The 23191-nt window shown below is 40.6% G+C and overlaps 1 protein-coding gene across 4 annotated transcripts in view; it reads right to left on the reverse strand.

The window, feature by feature from the left end:
• Positions 1-23191, reverse strand: part of LOC126458009 (dual specificity mitogen-activated protein kinase kinase 4-like) — a 128953-nt gene that overhangs the window by 54042 nt on the left and 51720 nt on the right. The gene's annotated exons all lie outside the window — the stretch shown is intronic.

The following is a 23191-nucleotide window of genomic DNA, read 5'->3' on the forward strand; positions in this document are numbered from 1 at the left end:
TTATCTAATTTGCCATGTAAGAGTCTCCTCTTTCTGTTGAGTGCCTCCTTTGCTATGGCAATTCGAGTTTTCACCTACTGGTGACATCTCAAGTCTTCAGATATTGTGCTACCGAGATATTTAAATGCGCTTACTTGGCTAATGGTAGATTGTCATATTTTAATATTGGACAGTCTGCATCTTGTACTGATGACCAAACTCTTTGTTTTTGCTGTGTTTAATTGCGTACCATATTCTACAGAAGCTTCATTCAGATCTTTCAGCATGTTATTCACTGTCTGCTCACTTTCTGCCACTAATACCATGTCATCAGCAAATCTTATACATTCTATTCTCTTTCCACCAATACATATTCCTCTTTTCCCATCTAAGCTTTTGCAATAATCTCTTCAAGGTATGCGTTAAACAGCAGTGGGGAAAGGCAACAACCTTGTCTAAAACCTCGCCCAATGCTGCTTCCTTCTGACATTTCATTTCCAATCCTTATCCTTACTTTCTGGTGTAAATATAGATTCTGTATCAGTCGTCTCTCTTTCCAATCAACTCCTTTCCTCTTCAAAATATCCATCAGCTTGTTCCACTGAACTCTGTCAACAGCCTTTTCTAAATCTATAAAAACAGCAAAGATTTCTCAACCTTTTTCCACATACCTTTCCCCTATAGTTCTTAACAGGCCAATAGCATCTCTTGTTCCTTTTCCTCTTCTAGATCCGAATTGCTCCTCTGCAATCCCTCTATCCAGCTTACCATATAGCCTTCTATTCAACGCTCTAAGCAAGACTTTAGCTGCATGAGAAATTAGACTGATGGTCCAATGCTCTTCACATTTTTTAGCATTTCTCTTTTTCTCTATTGGTATCATAACTGTTGCAAGGAAGTCCTCAGGCCATTCTCCTTTGTCATATATCTCGTTACAGAGGTAGACTATTTCTTTTCTTGCCTTGTTTCCCAGACTCTTCAACAGTTCTGCTGGCAAATCATCAATTCCACATGCTTTCCTATTCTTCGTCTCCTTCAGCGCCTTTTCTACTTCTGCTTCCAAGATGGTGAATCCCTTTCCATCTTCCAGCACACATTGCTCCTCTTCAACCTTAATTTCGCTTTGCATTTCATCCCCCTTATACAAACATTCAATATATTCTTGCCATCTGTTCAAAACCTCCTGTGGTTCTTCTGATAGAGTACCATCCGCTCTTTCTATGTCCATGTTATTCCTCTTTCTTTTACTTTCAAAAACTATCTCACTAGCCAGTCTATACATCATTTCATACTTTGCCTCTTTCTCCATTTTCTCTATTTCATCGCATTTCTGTTTCATCCATTTTTAACTTGCTTCTTCAGTTTCTCTTCTTAATTCATTATTCAGTTTCCTGTACCTCTTTTTGCCTTCTTCAGTTTCTACACTTTTCCACTTTCTACGCTCTTCCATGTTTTCTTTTAGCCATTCTTTCCTGGTGTTTTGGGATACTTTAATTCCTAGTACTTCTTTGACAGAGTTCATGAGTCCTTCCCTCATTTTTATCCATTTGTCATTAACATTTTCATCAACACTACCTCTTTGCCATTTTCTCATAAATCTGTTCTCCAAATCTGATACCTTTCCTACCTCTTTGAGTCTCTCTCTGTTTGGTCTTTCCTTTGCTTTACCTCTCCAGACTCTCTTCAACTTCACCTGTATTTCTCCCATTACTAGGTTGTAGTCTGAATTTATATCTGCTCCTGAATAAGCTTTAGCATTTTTCAAACAGTTCCTAAACCTTTTTTATCAGGATGTAGTCCAATTGATATCTTTCCCCATTCAAATTTGATATCTATGTGTAATGTCTCCTTTTGTGGTGTTCAAATAATGTGTTACCCACTGATAATGAATTTTCTTTACAGAAACTAATTAGTCGTTTACCTCTCTCATTTCTTATTCCTAATCCAAATTTTCCTACTGCATCTTCATCTCTTCCTTCACCCACCAATGCATTCCAGTCCCCCATGATGATAAAGCAATATTCTCATAATATTCTTCCACTTCCTCATCTCTATGCTGGCTGGTTAGCATATATACCCGTATTAACACCAAATCTTTTGAACTACCCTTCCGTCGTATCATCATCAGTCTTCCATCAATATATTGTACCTTCATTACCTTGTTTTTCAACTTTTGCCTTATCAATATTCCTACTCCGTTTTCACCACTCTTGATTTCCCCTGAGTAAAAGAGCTGATAATCCCCACTTTCTATCTCCCCATTCTCTCCCCATCTCATTTCACACAAACCGAGGGCACCTAATCTGTTCCTTTTCATCTCCTGTTTGGCATTCTCTAGCTTTCCTGGTTGCAGTAGTGTCCTCACATTCCATGTTCCAATCCTTATCTTTCCTCCCTTCACTGTCCCTTTCTTCCTTTCAAATATGTCTACTCTCAATGTGTTCCCCTCCCGGAAATCTGAATGAGCGGAAGTTTTAACTCCAGAATCTTTCACGTGGAGAGACATACCAAGTACTGCTTGGGAATGTAATGTGGTAGTTTCCCGTTACTTTCCACATAGACAATAGGATGCCCAGTCTAAAGTCAGCCACTCACCATGAGTCAGATGCTGTCTGTAGCTGCCCCTCTGTGGTACAGTCACTACTTGTACTCTTTTTGTATCCAAAGAGAAAAGGTGCCTATTCCACCAGCTCCGCCGTATCAAAGTCCATCTTCTCCGCCTTTGCTGCCGTTGAGGTCTTCACTATATCCCTGGCAAGGGGCCCTCACGAGGTACCATCATCCAGGCCAGGTGAACCAAGGTTTTTTAACTCCTCCCCCTCCTCCTCTATGACTACTTCAGCCCTGTTGCTGTAGTGCAACTGATTCCAATTATCAGGAAGGCTAGTTTCTCTCATTTGTTTGGATGATTGGGTGTGAATACTCCCAGGCAGTACACTCATAACGCCGTGAGGAGAAAGAGGAAGATTTTGAGGGTTCCACCTTGGTCCCAAGAGCAGCTAGGGAAATATGGGTCCATTCAGACAGAGGCCCATGTGCCTAAAAATGCCTTATACGACTGAGGTGTGGCAGGTTCCCCAGAGGTTGTCCGCTAATGAACATTTCACCTCAACAGCCATGCATCTCGTCAGTGCGCAGCACACCTTGAGGGTGAGGAATTTTTAATAGAAGTTTTTACCATCCTCATGATCTGGGCAGTAAAGCCAAGATCCCTGTTCCCTGCGACACACAATGTTCTGCCATCATGCTGCATGCCCAGAGCTTATGGTGACAGGACTGTAGCACTTACTAGTCCCCAGCTCAGGAACCCAGGGATCGCCAACTCCGTACCCATCAAATGAATGCTGAGCCCCTAAGAGCAACAGGGATAGTATCCAGAGTCAGACAACAAGAAAGAATAAACAACAAAAAATGAAACCTCAGCATGCGTGTGTACGTGCGTGCATGTGTACAGTATTGGGAAAGTGTTAATGGTTGAGGATGGATATGTCATTAGCAGGTAAGTATTATTAGCATGCACTTGTCACAGAAATAATTAAAATTGAATTGTTTCAAAAAAAAATTTCAGTCAGGAACATGAAGCAGGAAGATATACCCTTTGTTAAAGTGAAAGTTTACGGGAAAAGAAAATGTTAAATAAACCTGAACATTTAATTGCAAATGAAAGTTGTCTGGAACAGCTAAGATGTATTGTTATTAGTTCAGCTAAAGAATAGTGGGAGGATTTTTGACTATAAAACAGCAATAATTTGGCCACCAAATTTAAATCCAATGTCGAAGAAAGCAGGGGGGTCCCAAGTACTCCAGCCTGTAAGCTTTAGACAAAAAAAAAAAAAAAAATTCTCAAGGTAGGAATTACTAGAAGAAAATGGTATGTACACCGAAGAGCCAAAGAAAGTGGTAAACCTGCCTAATATCGTGTAGGGACCCCGCAAGTACGCAGAAGTTCCGCAGCAGGACGTGGCATGGACTCGACTAATGTCTGAAGTAGCGCTGGAGGGAACTGACACCATGAATCCTGCAGGGCTGTCCATAAATCCATAAGAGAATGAGGGGGTGGAGATCTCTTCTGAACAGCACGTTGCAAGGCATCCCAAAAAAACTCAGAAGAGTGTTCCTGGAGCAACTCTGTAGCAGATATCAACATGTGGGGTGCCACAGTGACCTGCTGAAACTGCACAAGTCCGTGGAATGCACAATGGATGTGAATGGATGCAGGTGATCAGACAGGATGCTTACGTACATGTCACCCGTTAACAGTCGTATCTACATGTCAGGGGCCCCATATCACTCCAACTGCACATATCCCACACCATTACAGAGCCTCCACTAGCTTGAACAGCCCCCTGCTGACATGCATGGTCCACAGATTCATGAGGTTGTCTCCATACCCACACACATTCATCCACTTGATACAATCTGAAATGAGACTCGTCCGACCAGGCAACAGGTTTTCAGTCATCAACTGTCCATCGTCGATGTTGATGGGCCCAGGCGAGTTGTAAAGCTTTGTGTCGTGCAGTCATCAAGAGTACACGAGTGGGCCTTCGGCTCCAGAAGCCCATATCGATGATGTTTCATTTAATGGTTTGCACGCTGACACTAGTTGATGGCCCAGCAATGAAATTGCAGCAATTTGTGGAAGGGTTGCAATTCTGTCACACTGAACAATTATCTTCCGTTGTCATTGGTCCCGTTGTTGTAGGATCTTTTTCCGGCTGCAGCGATGTCAGAGGTTTTATGTTTTACCACATTCCTGATATTCACAGTACACTCATGAAACGGTCGTACAGGAAAATCACCACTTCATCGCTACCTCAGAGATGCTGTGTCTAATCACTCATGCACTGGATATCCTGCCACTGTAACAGCATTAACCGATCTAAAAACTGCGCCAGACACTTGTTGTCTTATATAGATGTTGCTGACTGCAGTGCCGTATTCTGCCAGTTTACATATCTCTCTATTTGAATACGCATGCCTGTACCAGTTTCTCTGGTGCTTCAATGTAGAACAAGGTATTACCGAATGTTCTAAAAGTGCTTACAACAATCTTCTCTTGGTTATGAAGAAACCAGGAGTTGGAATATGTTTAGTTTTAGATGCACATACTCTAAATCGAATAGAGATGCAATGAGGTGGGTCACAACAGATGAGGGAAATAGTAACTAGTCTAGCAAAATCGGCTTAACTGCTGGATATCAGCATGTACCTTAGTATATGGATTCTAGAAAGTATATTGTCTACTTGATTTATGAACAGTTGTATCAATTTTGTGTTTTGCCATTTGGTATAAATGTATGTGTGTCAATATTTACATAGGCCCTGGACATGGCATTGTGCAAGAATAATTACAAAAAGTTATTGTTGATGACCTCATTACATGAACATGTACCATGCTCTGTAGCATTTTTCAAAAGTTTATAGAAAGGGGTATTACTGTGAAACTGAAGTCTTCCTTTGGATGGAAAGAAGTGAAATTCTTAGGGCATGTACTACATGCTCATTGGCTAAGCGTGACCCAAAAAAACTGGAAGTTATTGCTAAGTGTCCTTATGCTCATAACTGCAAGAAACTAAAACCCTTTTAGGAAATGGTTGGTTTTGTATCTGCACAATACACACATTGTTGGCACAAAATATTAGTAAACTAGATGACAGTGGCTCGAGTAACTGCCCAGAAAGCTGAATCCACGAAGTGGGAATGAAACTCAACGTGAAAGTCAATCTACAGGGGTGCAGAAAGTCCGAACACCACATAGCTAACTCAATGCGACCAGCCCGAGTGACAGAGTAATTAAGAACACAGAAAATAGAGCACTGTGCAATGCAAAGGCTATGTCTGAGGAAGTTGATATCTGCATAAGAACTGCCTGGCCACACTCACTGCCGCCAGCAGGTAAACACATGGGTCAGTGGCTCTCACCATGCAAAGCCCCTAAGCAAACCCTCTGTGGCAGCATTCTGCACTATTCCGCTTTGATACCCATGCACACTCATCTCCATCCATCTAAGTATCCACTGGCAGGGATACTAAACTTGAGTTTTAGAGTAAATTTCTATTGGTAATTCATATAACCAACCCAGCTGTTATGCATCTTCTTAAACAAAAACATAAGAGGTAATTCAGAAAAGAAGAATGTGCTATCTTTGACAGACGCGAAAGAGACTTGATTAACATTAAATTACTACACCATCCCAGGTCAGATTAATTTAAATTGTTGACAGATGCATTTGATTATCGTCTGGTATGTGAAGTGTTTCAAGGTGAGACACATTAACAAGGGAGAACACACAGTATTGCACTGCCAGTCATTTGTTAAATAAACTTGAAATTCATTATTCTGTAATGGAGAAAGGCAATAGCGTGGAGGTTTCAAATGATTTAGGTATCTTCTACATGGCAGTAAGGCGATAGTTTACACAGACCACCAATCACTGATGATTTCAAGGACAAGTAGATTATTGCACCTGATCTTCTCTTCAGTACTGCTCTGTGTACCCACTTAGTATTAGTATGTTTGCTTGTAAAAGTCCTGTGTCATATATTGATATACATGACATGTTCTACACATTATTTAAGTAATGACAAATGTAATGGTGGTGGCTTAAACCACTTTAACCCGTATCCACGATGATGATCCATGACTGAAACCAGTTGATATTTGGGTTAAAGTAAAAGCAGCTGATGGTCAAACATGAATTTTACACATTACTGCACCATTGACTGAGGAGACAAGTCTTTCCTATACCATTTTGATTTTGAAATACAATAAACAAAGGACCACAAAATGTAATAACTGATGCACCATCTAACATTTCTGATGGTTTGGATGAATAACCTGAAGTAGGAGAGACAAGAAGAGAATTTAAAATCTATTTCATAACACCCAAACTACTTGCAAACAACAAAAAACCAACAATGCATGCCATGATTTTTGAGCAAACTTCTGATCCCAATATGAAATCTGTCACTAAAGCCAAACAACTGACAATAGAAAGGAATTCTATGTGGCTTAGGCATAAGAATATTTTGTATTGGAGGAGTGGCGGAAAATTTGTGTATCCATCCATATTGTTGACTGGATATATTCATAATGGATACGGTCGTTATAGGATTAGAAAACATTTAGCCAACCTGAACGAAGTCTACCATTGGAACAAAATGGTCAGGGGGGGGAGGGGGGGGGGGGGGTATGCAGAATAATTAACGCTCATATTCTGTAGGAACCTCATAACACCTAAGAATCTATGGGATTTAACTGCAGTAGATTTTTTCAGTCATTTACCTAAAGGTCAAGGAGGAATATCACATTTTCATAACATTGTAATGTTGATCAAAATGTGTTTGTTTATACCCATTACGAGCCACTACTGCAAGGCATGTAGTCAGATGTCTGGAAAACCATTATTTTCCCAACTGTAGTATACTCAACAGATCACTATCTGGTAACGGTAGTCAGTTTTCAGGGCTCAAACATATGCTACAAAGTATTCTGTACGACATGTAATGATATCAAAATGCCACCCATAAGGGAGTCCAGCTGGACAAGTCATGAGATAACTAGTGAGGTTATGTCACACATACTGTGCAAAAAGACACCCTAAATTGGTGAATTTGAAAAGTTATTAAAAACAATGACTCGCTTAAGTACAAGCAAAGCTCCTCGATAATAGGAAACAAGGTGATAGGGGAACCATTATTAGCTAAATTGAAATGGCCTCCATTGTCGACAGTACAAAGAGAGAAAAAAATTAAGTAGTTGGAAACAGATAGCAGAAGTACAGTGAAAGGACCGTGAAACCTGAATTTATTGTCGGTGAGCTAGTTATGATATAAATGCACAGATGCAGATCAAAGTACAAGGAAATATGTATACTTTCTTGCTGGTATGTAGTGCCTTGGGAAATAGACAAACCAAATCCAAAGGTTTATTTTTTAAAGACTGAGTAACTGGTAAAGTCAATGTATTATATGATGTACAGCAAGTAAGACAATACCGAGTACTTACCTTAAGTAGGTCAACAGTACAAACTTGGTTTTAATGCTAAAGCTAACAGCATAAGCATATGTAATTGTCACTAGAATGTAATTTTAATTTTATATTTTGGAAATCTTTTACTGGCTGCTAGTTTTAAGGTGAAAGAATAGTTTCTAACCTTGTAAATCCATTACTGATTTATTTGAGAGAAAAGAAGATATATGAACATAATTCTAACGCCATTAAATTTATGAAAGTTTGATAAAAAGGGAGTCAATTGTGAACTTATATTCACTGGATAAGGACTAACAACATTTTTGTATACTAGTAGAACACGGTATGTGAAATATTCAACATTTTGAATAGAGAATATGGGAAAAGTCTGGAATACTGGTTATCTAAAGTAGCAGCAGTTGGAACCACATTTTGGGGCTGGTAAGGAAGACCCACAGTTCCTGTTCTGTGGGATAACTAACATCACTCATCCAGACTGTGAGAACAAGCCTTACAAGTAGAGGGGATACTGAGCTGCAGGATAGTGTCAGTTGCCTGTGTTCAGGACTGAATCCTTAACTCCCTTTTCTTTCTGACCACCCTGTGAAATTTCTGACAATACAGTCCCTCTTTACCTTCATTACATCCTACAGTGCGGACCCTTTTATTTCCGAAATGTTAAAACCGAGATGTTTGTCAGTTTTCATACTGCTTTCAATGAAAGATGTTGAATCCTAAGGCTAATAATTATCAAATAAACAGAATAACACAGAAACTTGAAGAGTAATGCAAATATTTATCATAGGTCCATTAGATGTGACAGATAATGCAAACTAAATCACCGAGAAATGGTCAGTAGGCTAGCATAGTGATCAATAAATAAGTTAAGCATGGCTGTCATCATTCTAATCACAGCTTTGTCAATTAGTAATTGTTAGTAAGTAGCAGGATTCATGATGTTACTGAACTGGAAAGGGTCCAAGGCGAGGTGTAGCTCATATGTTAAAAGCCTGGAGAGGCCCATAACACGCATTAATTGGCAATACAAGGAGAGGACTCCACTGTTACTTTATTTTTAGGTAGAAGGTTACCTGGGGTATAGCATCGGCAGGTACTACTTTTTGTTGACTGCATTAGGCAATGTGTCATGAGACTGTTGTCCTTTTTGTTTTGATGCATTTATCAGTGAGGGGTCACAAGTAGCACCTTTAGGGTCATAGGAACCTGTTATTTATGGTAATTCTCGTGATATGTAACACACACTCAGCTGGCAGTCTGTGAATGAAAGGACATGACTCCTAAAATGAGAATCACGTAATAATTGCGGATAAAAACTCATAAGGTGTTACAGAGGATAACATGCAAAGTTTTAGGTCAAATCTAACCAATGCTCTACGGTTAGCAACTGGTCTCAAATACAAGTAGTAATACTTGCATGTCCTTGAGGACACAACATGGCTTGTAGTGTTATGAGGAATGAAAGTTTATTCAGATTAAGTGGTGGTGTTAATGGCATCTATAAGTCAGATAGTGTTGGTTGCGTCTGCTCTTGTAATTAAAAAGTTCAGCTGTTTTAGCTATTGATGTGAATGAGCCTATAAGATATAAAAGTTAACAGCTATTGATTATTTTACTCAAAAAATTAGCAGCAAATGAAAAAATAAGAACAATAAATCTATTCAAGCGTGATGGGGGGAAAACAGATTGCGCTATGGACGGCCTACTAGATGGTGCTGCCATAGGTCAAATGGATAGAAACTACTTTTTTTTTTTAATAGGTGCCCCCCTCCCCGTGAACCATGGACCTCGCCATTAGTGGGGAGGCTTGCGTGCCTCAGCGACACAGACAGCCATACCGTAGGTGCAACCACAATGGATGGATATCTGTTGAGAGGCCAGACAAACGTGTGATTAATGAAGAGGGGCAGCAGCCTTTTCAGCGGTTGCGGGGGCGACAGTCTGGATGACTGACTGATCTGGCCTTGTAACATTAACCAAAATGGCCTTGCTGTGCTCATACTGCGAACAGCTGAAAGCAAGGGGAAACTACAGCCATAATTGTTCCTGAGGGCATGTAGCTTTACTGTATGGTTAAATGATGATGGCATCCTCTTGGGTAAAATATTCCGGAGGTAAAATAGTCCTCCATTTGGATCTCCGGGTGGGGACTACTCAAGAGGACATCATTATTAGGGGAAAGAAAACTGGCGTTCTACAGATCGGAGCATGGAATGTTGGATCCCTTAATCGGGCAGGTAGGTTAGAAAATTTAAAAAGTTAAAAAGGGAAACTGATAGGTTAAAGTTAGATATAGTGGGAATTGGTGAAGTTCAGTGGCAGCAGGAACAAGACTTCTGGTCAGGTGAATACAGGGTTATGAATACAAAATCAAATATGGGTAATGCAGGAGTAGGTTTAATAATGAATAAAAAAATAAAAACGCAGATAAGCTACTACGAACAGCATAGTGAACGCATTATTGTAGCCAGGATACACACGAAGCCCACTCCTACCACAGTAGCACAAGTTTATATGCCAACTATCTTCGCAGATGATGAAGGGATTGAAGAAATGTATGATGCGATAAAATAAATTATTCAGGGAGACAAAAATTTAATAGTCATGGGGGGACTGGAATTTGATAGCAGGAAGAGGAAGAGAAGGAAATGCAGTAGGAGAATATGGAATGGGGGTAAGGAATGAACAAGGAAGCCGCCTGGGCAAATTTTGCACAGAGCATAATTTGGTTTAAGAATCATGAAAGAATGTTGTATACATGGATGAGGCCTGGAGACACTGGAAGGTTTCAAATAGGTTATATAATGGTAAGACAGAGATTTAGGAACCAGGTTTTAAATTGTAAGACATTTCCAGGGGCAGCTGTGGACTCTGATCACAATCTGTTCATTATGAACTGTAGATTAAAACTGCAAAAAGGTGGGAATTTAAGAAGATGGTACCGGGATAAACTGAAAGAACCAGTGGTTGTAGAGAGTTTCAGAGAGAGCATTAGGGAACGACTGACAAGAACAGGGAAAAGAAATACAGTAGAAGAAAACTGGGTAATTTTGAGAGATAAAGTAGTGAAGGCACCAGAGGATCAAGTAGCGAGGGCTAGTAGAAATCCTTGGGTAACAGAAGAGATACTGAATTTAAATGATGAAAGGAGAAAACAAACATCTCAAAGAAATACAAACATCTAAATGAGATTGACAGGAAGTGCAAAATAACCAAGCAGGGATGGCTAGAGGACAAATGTAAGAATGTAGAGGCATATGCCACTAGGGATAAGATAGATACTACCTACAGGAAAATTAAACAGACCTTTGCAGACAAGAAAACCACCTGCATGAATATCAAGAGCTCCGATGGAAAACCAGTTCTAAGCAAATAAGGAAAAGCAGAGAGGCGGAAGAAGTACATAGAGGCACATACAAGGGCAAAGTACTTGAGGGCAATATTATGGATATGGAAGAGGAAGTAGATGAAGATGAAATTGGAGATATGATATTTCCATAAGAACTTACAGAACACTGAAAGACCTAAGTCAAAACAAGGTCCCGGGACTAATCAACATTCTATTAGAACTAGTGACAGCTTTGGGAGAGCCAGCCATGACAAAAGTCTTCCATCTGGCGAGCAAGATGTATGAGATAGGCAAACTATCCTCAGACTTCAAGAAGAATGTAATACATCCAATTCCAAAGAAAGCCAGTGTTGATAGCTGTGAAAATTACTGAACTATCAGTTCAATAAATCATGGCTGCAAAATACTAACACAAATTCTTTACAGGCAAATGGAAAAACTGGTAGAAGACTACCTCGGGGAAGATCAGTATGGATTCCGTAGAAATGCTGGAACGAGCGAGGCGATACTGACCCTACAACTTATCTTAGAACATACTTTAAGGAAAGGATAAACCAACATTTCTAGCATTTGTAGACTTACAGAAAGCATTTCACGATGTTGACGTAAATTCTGCAGGTGGCGGGAGCAAAATACAGGGAGCAAAAGTCTACTTACAATTTGTACAGAAACCAGGTGGCAGTTTATAACAAGGGGCATGAAAGGGAAGCAGTGACTGGGAAGGGAGTGAGACAGGGTTGTAGCCTGCCCCGATGTTATTCAGTCTGTGTATTGAGCAATCAGTAAAGGAAACAAAAGAAAAATTTGGATCAGGAATTAAAACCCATGGAGAAGAAATAAAAACTTTGCGGTTTGCCAATGACATTGTAATCCTGTCAGAGTCAGCAAAGAACCTGGAAAAGCAGTTGAATGGAATGGACAGGATGATACAAAATGAACATCCACAAATGCAAAACGAGGATAATGGAATGTAGTCTGGCTGTGGCAAGAAAAGTGTTTCTGAAGAAGGGAAAAAGATGGTTTATCACTTTTACTGTTTAGCTGAATTGAAGAAAAAATTGTAAGGCTCTGCACTTTGACACTAAAGAATCACAAAAATTGAACCAACAATTCTAGGGAGGAAAACTAATGGTATTAAGCTATACTGCCTGGGTTTTGCAGATGATTATGCAATACTTTCTGAAAATCTGACAAACACAGTCATTGAAATAAATCTTCTGGATAAAATAGCAAACAGAACTGGTCTCAAAATTTGAGCTGTAAAAAAAACAAAATTGATGACAAACATAAAAAATGCACCAAAATTCATAGAAACACAAATAAGTAAAACAGAGTGAGTAAGTAAATTCAAATATCTTGGAGAAACTATACAACAAAATAGACTAGAAAAATATGCAGTAAATGTAAGAGTTAACAAAACGATGAGAGCATATGGTTCGACAAAGAATATTTACAAATGAAAGTATATCTTAAAAAACTGAAACCTGAAACACTAAACCACAGTGGTACAACTAGAATGTTTATATGGATGTGAATACCTAACAATGAACTATAAGCCGGGCACAATAGAGGTACTTGAAAGATACGGGTAGTTAGAAAAATAATGAGTGCAATACAAACTACAAATGGCTGGAAAATGAGAAGTAATGAGGAGATCTACAAAAATACAGACAAAATATCAGAAGTAATGGCTAAAAGAAGATTAATCTTTTTTGTACACCTTTACTGAATGTATGAGAGAACAGGCTCATGAAACAATATTCCTGCATTTCTGGAAGAAGGAATCGTCAATAGCACAGATTACAGGAATTAAAAAAAGGAGAGTAACAACTTAATGAATCAGAAACGACAGGAGAATTTTTAAGCATAAAACATTAAATTTAGAAGGCTTTAAATGTAGAAGAAACAAGAAATCAAGAACAACATGTAAAGAAGAAAGGAAATGCGAACATGAGGAGAAGATGAAGGAGTACTGGAAAAACAGAAAACAACAAGGCTTTAAATGTAGAAGAAACAAGAAATCAAGAACAACATGTAAAGAAGAAAGGAAATGCGAACATGAGGAGAAGATGAAGGAGTACTGGAAAAACAGAAAACAACAAGAAAAGAAGTGCAACTGAAGTTGTTACGTTTATCTTAGTTGGTCAATAAGAAAATTTAAAAAAAAAATAATAAATAAAAAAATTAACTGAACCTTCACAATGTGTTCTATTTTGGAAACCACTCAGAATAGGGTATATGACCATATGAAATGTTTTGCTTCATTGCATTGTCGAAGTGTAGCAAGATCCCAGAGTTACTCTACAAAATAAACAATAGTAATGCCAATATTATATTAGGTAACGGAAGCTGGTCGAAACCAGACTAAATAGCAGTGAAAATTTGAACTCAGATTAGAAAATGTTTAGGAAGGATAGGACTGACACTATGGGAGGTGATGTGTTCATTGCAGTTAAAAGCTGCTTAAATGCAGTTGAGATCAATACTGGGTCGGGCTGTGAAATAGCCTGGATAAAGTTGCCAATCATACAAGGAGTGACCATTGTATTAGGATGTTTTTATAGACCACCAGCATCCACAACAAATGTCACAGAATGTGCCAGGGAAAGTCTTGAGTACATAGGAAATGAATATCCAAATTATCCATTAGTCATAGGTGGAGGCTTTAATCTGATGTCCATTGACTGGGAAAGTTACACATTTATCACAGGGGGCAGAAGCAAAGATTCGTGTGAAGTTATTCTAGGAGCGCTCTTAACATACAACCTTGAGCAATTTGTTAGAAAACTAACTCGAGATGGGAACATATTAGATATCTTGGTGACAAACAGACCTGATCTTTTTGAGGAAGTTTATCTAGAAAAAGGTACTAGCAACCATAATGTCGTCATGGCTTCTACGTCAGGGGAAGCTGCAAAAAAAAAAAGTGTAGAGTTTTCTTGTTTGGGAAAGCAAATAAAAGTGCCATTAATGGATATCTTCATAGTCAGCTCCAAGCATTCACCGCGGGACACAAAGATAATGAGTATCTTTGGTCGGAATTTAAAGGTATTGTCCACCACATGCTAGAGAAATATGTGCCTAGCAAAAATATAGGGGAGGGAAAGGATCCACCTTGGTTCAACGAACATATTAGGAAGTTCCTGATAAAGCAGAGAATTTTGAACAGTTGTTTTAAATGTAGTCAATGCTCCACTGACAAACAGAAATTATGCGAAATGAAAGCAGCTGTCAAGAGGTCAATGAGAGATTCTTTTAAGGTATTTGAAAGCAATATTTTATCTGCAGATTCTAAAAATAAGCCCAAAAAAATTTTGGTCGTACACAAAATCTATGAATGCTACAAATAATTCAATACCTTCTCTTGCTGACAGTATGGGTAATGTAACAGATGATGTTAAACAGAAGGCCGAAATTCTAAACCTAGCTTTCAAAAATTTGTTTAAAGTACAGGACTGCAGCACCATTCCCCTTTCAATTATCGAACAAATGCAAGGATGGCTGACATAATGTTTAGTGTATCTGGAATTGTAGAGCAGTTAAGATCCTTAGATGCCACAAAGGCATCTGACCCAGACGGTATCCCCGTAAGATTTTATGTTGACTATGCTACAAATATAGCACCACTCTTATCAATCATCTACCAGAGATTATTGGAACAGTGGAAAGTTCCATGGGATTGGAAGAAGGCCCAGGTCATAGCAATCTATAAAAAGGGTAGAAAATCGGATGCACATAATTACCAGCCAATTTCACCGATATCGATTTGTTGTAGAATCATGACACATATTTTGTGTTCAGACATAATGACCTTTCTGGACTCCAGATACCGGCACCCAGGGCGATGACATATTCCTCGACTTTCAAAAGGCGTTCGACTCAGTTCTGCACTGTCGCTTGCTCCAAAAAGAGCGCGCCTACGGTCTATGGTTGGATAGAAAGTTTTCTAACAGGCAGAGAGCAGTATGTCGTCCTGAATGGGGAGACTTCAATAGAACCAAGCATAACATCAGGTGTGTCGCAGGGCAGCGTAATAGGTCCACTGCTTTTTACGATTTACATAAGTGATCTGGTTGATGGTACTGACAGCGGCATTAGACTGTTTGCTGATGATGCTGTAGCCTACAGGAAAGTAGTATCACAGGAAAGTTGTGAACAATCACTGAGGATTTGCAGAAAATAAATGCATGGTGTAATGACTGGCAATTATCTCTCAATATTAGTAAGTGTAACCTACTGCATATAACAAAGCGAAAATCCCCATTAATGTATGAGTACAAAACAAATGCCCAGTCTTTGAAAGCGGTAACATCTGTCAAGTATCTGGGTGTGACTATTCGAAATGATCTCAAATGGAACGATCAGATCACAGAAGTAACGGGTAAGGCAAACTCTAGATTGCGATTGATTGGTAGCATCCTGAAGCGATGCAGTACTTCAGCAAAGGAAATTGCTTACAATACTTAAGTTCCTCCAGTCTTCTTCGTCTGTATTGGACCCTTACTAGTTGGGTCTGATTCAAGAAATTGAAATGGTCCAAAGAAGAGTGGCTAGATTCATGACTGGTACATTTAGCCATAGCAAGAGCATTACAAACCTCATATAAAATGTGAAGTGGGACACACTTGCAGATAGACGACGTGCTAAATGGAAGGGGCTCCTCACTAAATTCTAAAACCCGATCTTCGCTGAGGATGTAGAACATATATTATTACCACCATCTTTCAAATCGCGCAATGATCACCACTGAAAGATAACGGAAATTAGAGCTTGTACTGAGGCATTCAGACAGTCATTTTTCCCTCGCGTGATCCGCGAATGGAACAGAGTGGAAAAATATGACTTTGGTGCGAATAGTGTCCTCTGCCACACACCGCTTGGTAGCTAGCGGAGTATATATGTAGATGTAGATATGATCATTCCAAATCGACACAACATGGTATCCAGGCAGGAGTACCCCAAGGAAGCATCCTAGGGCCCTTACTGTTTAACCACTACATTAACGACCTCCCAGTTACACACAACACGATGGTGGCAATCTACGTGGATGACACCGCCATCCTTGCCCAAGATTGGAAGCCATCTAACATTAACTCACGACTACAGACTGCACTCAGAACGGCGGAGCCTTGGCTGGTGAAATGGCGTGTTAGAGTAAACATCGACAAATGCGAAGCCATTCTGTTCACTAGAAGACCGAAGCAACTGCGCAAACATCAGCACTGCAACCCAATAACACTACACACACGCCCAATACGTTTCCGCAAGAAGGTCAAATACCTCGGTATCTGGCTGGACAGGAAACTACTCTGGGGGGACCACATCCAACATGTGACCAACAAAGCAAACGCGAGGTTCAAACAACTCTACCCTATGCTTAACAGGCATAGCACACTGAATAGGAAGGTGTCTAGGTCCATGTACATGACACTTATTCAACCCCTGATGATGTACGCAGCCCCTGTCTGGGGATATGCTGCGCCTACTCGCCTGTGCCGTCTGCAGCTCATACAGATCAAAGTACTCAAAATCATAAGCAACGCTCCGCGCTACACACGCATCACGGACCTTCACCGGAAATACCAGCTAGATAACATCTTGCAGGTATTCCAAAAACTCTCCACACGAATGTACAATAACACAAGACACTCGCGCAACCCGTTTATCCTTTCTCTGGGTAACTACGACCACAACCATAGATGGAAGCATAACAGACCAAAGACACTATTGGCTAGGAACTAAACATCTATGGTCCATAGCACGCCAACACGACAGTACTGGCGAGCCCCTGCAACACAGCTACTACTGGTAACCCCAGATGCTCAACCAGCCAAAAAACAGGCAACCGCAGGGAAACTGTACTATACACAGCACGCAAACCAACCACACACACCCCCTACACTGTCTGTGAGTCAATCTATGACCGATCGCCCACTAATGTACAACGACCTTGAACTGTTGCAGGGACGCAGCAACTGCAGCAAGCCCCGCAACAAGCTCCAGCAACGACAAAGGTAACAATGCACGATACCTCGCACTAACATAACCACACCTTGCATGCACTGTCGCAGAGGTTTTTTTACCTTGGCGCCTGCCTTGGAACTTTTTTTCCTCTGCCCTTACAACCGCTACCCTTCTATCGCTTTCATCCACTTTCTATCTCCTGATGGACCATGTTAATGAGTAATCTTACCCAGGCACATATATAACAGCACAGCCCGCATCCTGTGACTCCTGATTCAAAAACAAACATGTTATACGGAGGTGAAAGTAGAACTTTCGGTTTGGTCACCACGTTGGTGTGGGCGTGGAGGGGCCCCATCCTTTATTATTAAGAAAAAAAGATCATTTACATCATATCCCTATATATTGACCATTCCTCCTGGGACACCATGTATAAGATAGCTTTTTCTTGTTGTTCTGATCATTAGATTACCACAAACAATTAAAAAAAACTCTATATCAATCGATTTTAATATGTTCTGATCTTTGCACGAGGATGGAAAACCACAAAACGTATTTAGTTGTGAAAGACCAGCTGTTAAATAACAGACGTAGCAGGAATTTGTGTGTGTGTGTGTGTGTGTGTATGTGTGTGTGTGTGTGTGTGTGTGTCATTTATAGTCAGGCATCAAGAATGCCTGCTGGTAATGATACTCTATTAATTTATATAATTCAACCTGTTCTCACAAGGCTTAGAACAACTGTACATGTTTATGAATTAATAACATGCCTGTGCTGTATGTGGGCAAGCCAAAAAATAAAATAAAATAAAATAAAATCTGCTGCAGATGTAGACATCAGAACGTTCAAACACATTTATGAATTAGAAAACTAAATAGAAAAATAATAATGACAAGAAATGCGAATAAACTACAGTTCTGAATTTTTTGTGAAAAGTAGACACTATCAATCTGTTCATGAAACATCAACCCTATGTAAAACTAAGTGTTTCAGATCAAAAGCCAATACAATTAATAAAATGGCTTACTGATTTTTATAAAGAACATGCTTAAAGTAACTTGAAAAGTGTAAATAGAGACTTCACTACAGATGAAACTAAAATCAATCACAACTAGGCAAGAGGAATGTGCTGCAATTAAGTAATGGGTACGATGGACTAAAAGTTCCAGTTGGCACGGTAAGTGACATAGTGCTTCACGTTAGATCAGTAGAAACTGGCTTTATTCTCCAAAGTTGATTTTTAAGGTGCTGTAGAAACTGGCTTTATTCTCCAGAATTAGCAAACTACAAATTCTGAAGATTACCATTCTCATATCTCATACAATGTCTTTGAAAACTGTTGTTGCTGTGTATTCTTGCATGTTTGATTATAGTTGTGGATAACGTGATCAACCACTCTGCACAAGTGAACTAAGCTCCAACTGGGAACATCAAAAAGACAGACATTATTGCCGAGTTTGCCTCATATTATTGCCGAGTTTGCCTCATACAGAATACCTCTTGGGTTGTCACAGACCAGAGGAGAGTTTTTTAACCATTCAAACAGTGTTCACTACAAAAAATATATAGAAGTCACCAGTTATGTGGTGACTAGTTCATTTAATGACAATTTTGATGTAATCATCATCAGATAATCAAAATATGAATAGGATTCACATGCAAGTAGTATGGGGTCATGTAATTTAGGCACATGCAAATATGACATGGGACGTGTTATCTTGATGTAATTTACATGACTCCATACTACTCGCATATTGGTCCAGTTCATATTTTGATTATCTGATGATGATTATATCGACCTGTGTCATTAAATAAATCAGTCACCACAAACTTGTGCCTCCTATATATCTTTTTTAGTATCCATATTAGCACAAGTTCAATGGGTACTTGACTTCATGTCACTGTTAATTCAGAAGAGAACAGCGGGTTCTTCTCACTGCCCACGAACTAGCATACCAAATTTATTGATGAAATTTTGAATCGGTATGGGCACTGTGTTGTTTGACTACCACCATAATAGTGTCATTGTAGCCCAACAAAGCGAGTATGGATTCGTGTACAGTCATACATAGTGGAGAATAATAATACATTCCAAACTGCAAAATGCTGAGAGGCACAGACGAAGCAATAGACACTACCTCAACACCTCCATGGGCAGCTTGCATAAGACACACAGAAAACTGTAGAATAAAGATTACCACAGAAAAATTAGGAGGAGCATGATCACGGATCATATTAATAGAAATCTTGGCGAGTGCGAGTCATCTGTGTCAGAAAGTGATGATGACAGGTTGGCTCTAATAGCATGAAATACCTAAGTGTTAATGGCTGTTACTTAATGGCTTTGTTTGCATGACTATATCTGCTGTTGCATTAAGCAAAGAACTTAAAATAATGCAGTCTTCTTTGTAAGACTCATTTCATTTTACATAAACACACGATGCAAACACAGAATGCACTAGATATCACAAGCAGGTTGGACAAAAAAACGAATCAGATATTAGTAGCTCATTAAACAATCTGCTTCTGATATCACAAAGTTTTGCAGCTTGAAAATGCTTTAAATATATGCAGCCACTATGGGTACCTAAAGTGCTGGATGTAAAAAGTTGTTTAGCCCATCCCTTTTGTGCTCATTCAGCAAGAGATTCACCTTAAGCAGATATAGAAACAACATTTTGATCAAATAATTACTGAAAAAATCAAACAACAGAAGTTAATTACACTCCTCAACACATAATATGCACAACTTCAAGTTATTTTGATGTACTACAGTGTTGACGATGATGTTTGGTTTGTGGGGCACTCAACTGCGCGGTCACCAGCACGCGTACCAAGTCCCAAGTTTTACACAAATTATGATGATGATGAAATGATGAGGACAACATGAACACCCAGTCCCCAGGCGGAGAAAATCCCCAACCCGTCCAGGAATGCATTACAGTGGTAAATTTGTGTTTACATCAGTTTTCTACATCTGTCTGTTTTTCATACCTCTTAAATTATTGTAAACACAACCAATAACAAAAATGTATATTAACTGCCTACACACTCTGGTAAAAGGCTCAAAGACAAACAAGCAGAAACCCAAACAAGTTCATTTTCTTTATAACAATCCACTATCCAAGCATAAGCTGCTTTGTTAACCAAAAGCAATGCAAAGGTAGAAAAACCATCACCATATTAAAGCGCACACAAAAAGAAGCAATTTCAACAACTTTAAACATATACAAACCATACAACCCCAGTGCCATGTAGCACATTAGGTAAAAAGAAAACAAGCTTTTCACTATGTGATCTGAGGCCTTCCCAGCGAGTGTGCTGTATCCGAGGTTCTCGGGTGTCCAGCCGGATTCGATCGTCGAAGTTCCATGATATTTCAGTGAATAACCGTTCTGCCATCATCAGGTGGTGCTGACGGAATGATCTGTCTGCGCTGTGTCCATGGTATTTATGTCCGCAGGGTCCCGAGTCGTACCCGGCGCGGACGGCCGGTGGAGCGGAGTGCCGCGTGGTGGGAGATGGGAAAGGGGGGGGGGGGGGGGGTTAGCTGCAGCCAGGCCCTGTGGTAGGCGCAGTTCATCTCCATCCTCCGTGGTGGAAGGATCTCACGTCCGCTCACGCCGTTGCTCTTTGATGGTGTTTAACAATGGTTTCCAGGCCTTGCTAAGTTGAAACCCGATGTCCCTGTTGATGAGGTTATCTCTTACACAAATTTCTATGGCCTCCTTGTAGGTACTGCCCCAGTAGGTACTTGTGGCCGGCAGGATTTTTATCTCTTTGAATCTCGCTGTGTGTCCAGTTTCAATGCAGTGTCCTCCTAGGGCCGAATGGCTGGGTTGGCGAAAGTGGGTGTGACATTCGTGTTCCTTGCATCGGTCCTCAACCGTGCGAACTGTTAGGCCGATGTAGGATTTGCCACAGTCACACGGGATTTTGTATACGCCCGCTTTCTTAAGGCCTACGTCATCTTTTGCCGTTCCTAGTAGGTCACGAATCTTTGCTGGTGGTCAGAAGACTGTGTCAGTCTTGTGTCGCCTTAACAGTCTCCCTATTTTTGACGACACATTGCCAGCAAACGGCAGAAAGGCCCGAGCTTGCTTCTCTTCTTCGGGTTGTTCTTCATCTCGGTTCTTGCTGCACTTCTGGATTTGGCGGTTGCCATACCCATTCTTGCGGAACACGGTCTCCAGGTGTTTGAGTTCTGTTGGCAAGTTCTGTTAATCAGAGATCGAGTGTACTCTATGTACCAAGGTGTTGAGCATTCCATTAAGCTGCACCGGATGGTGGCAGCTGGAGGCATGTAGGTACAGGTCACTGTGTGTAGGCTTGCGGTACACACTGTGACCCAGTGAGCCATCAGACATACATTCCACTAGGACATCAAGAAAGGGTAGTTTTCCATCTTTCTCAGTCTCCATGGTGAACTGAATGTTACTGTGGACCAAATTTAGATGTTGTAGAAAGTATCTGTAGCTGTTCTTGTCCATGTGGCCAGATGATGAACTTGTCGTCCACGTAGCGAAAGAAGCATACAGGTTTCAGTTTGGCAGCTTCCAGTGCTTTCTCTTCGAAATTCTCCATGAACAGGTAGGCCACCACTGGGGAGAGCGGGCTCCCTATGGCTACTCCGTCAGTCTGCTCGTAGTATTGACCATTGAAGACAAAGTACATAGATGTTAACATGTGCCTGAACAGTTGTGTCAGGTCAGGCCCGAATTTCTCACTGATTAAGTAGAGAGAATATTCCAGCGGGACATGTCCGAGTAATGAAACGACATCGAAGCTGACCATGATGTCGGATTCTTGTACTGTCATCTCCTTCAGGCGGCCAATGAAGTCCGTCGGGTTCCGGATATGGTGCGCACATTTCCCCACATGGGGTCTTAGCATACCCGCCAAGTGCTGTGCCAAATGATACGTTGGTACCCCTATGTTGCTGACTATGGGTCGCATCCCTTCTTTGTGCATTTTTGGGGGACCATATATCCTTGGAGCTACCGTTGAATATTGGCAAAGTCTTTTGATGTCCTTGTCAACAAGCGCGCCATTTTTCAGCAAGGGTGGCAGTGCTTTGTTGTATCTTCCTGGTCGGGTCTGTGCTGATTTTCCGATATGCTGGATCGTCTAGCAATTGCAGCATCTTCTGTTCATAGTCGCATCTCTCAAAGATGACTGTGGCATTTCCTTTGTCGACAGGAAGAACGACTATCTCCTTATTGTCTCTGAGGGCTCGTAGTGCTGCTCTTTCTGCTCCCGAGATGTTGCTTCTGGCCGGTGTTGCCCTTGAAACAATCCGGCAAGTTTCCCTTCTGATTTCTTCTGCTTTGTCATCTGGTAAGCCACAGACTGCCAGTTCTACTGAAGAGATTATTTCATTGAACGGCAGAGATGCAGGTGTCGGTGCGAAATTGAGTCCTTTTTCAAGTACAGCTGTAGCTGTGTCGTCGAGTGGTTTACCCATGAGGTTAATCACGGACCGTCTAGTGGGCACTATATCATTTTTCGGTTTTCGATTTACCAGGTAGTCATGCAAACTTGGTGATCTGCTTCTCCGTGGATTTCCGGTGGGTCCAGTCTGCCTGGGCCCAGGTAACACTGTCCACCCATTCCCAGGAGTGATCTTGGAGTACGAAGGATAATCGTAGGTGAAGATGCAGCAGCTCCTTGGCGTTCTTGTCGAGTAGTAGACGGGTGTAGCGAATCCTCTCCCTGACCAGGGCCAGACCGGCTCTTCGCTTAAGCCTCAGATCACATATTACCAACCTCTACGGGGAGGATATGTACCAACTGGTGAAGAAACTGGAAGCTTCAAAACCAGAAAGGACGTCTGCTGAGTTCTCTCACCTTTTTACTAAGGTGTAGGGATGAAAACACCATACCTACTTTGGCCAAAATGATGCATC

This window comes from Schistocerca serialis, chromosome 2, assembly GCF_023864345.2.
Source record: "Schistocerca serialis cubense isolate TAMUIC-IGC-003099 chromosome 2, iqSchSeri2.2, whole genome shotgun sequence".
NCBI lineage: Eukaryota > Metazoa > Arthropoda > Insecta > Orthoptera > Acrididae > Schistocerca > Schistocerca serialis.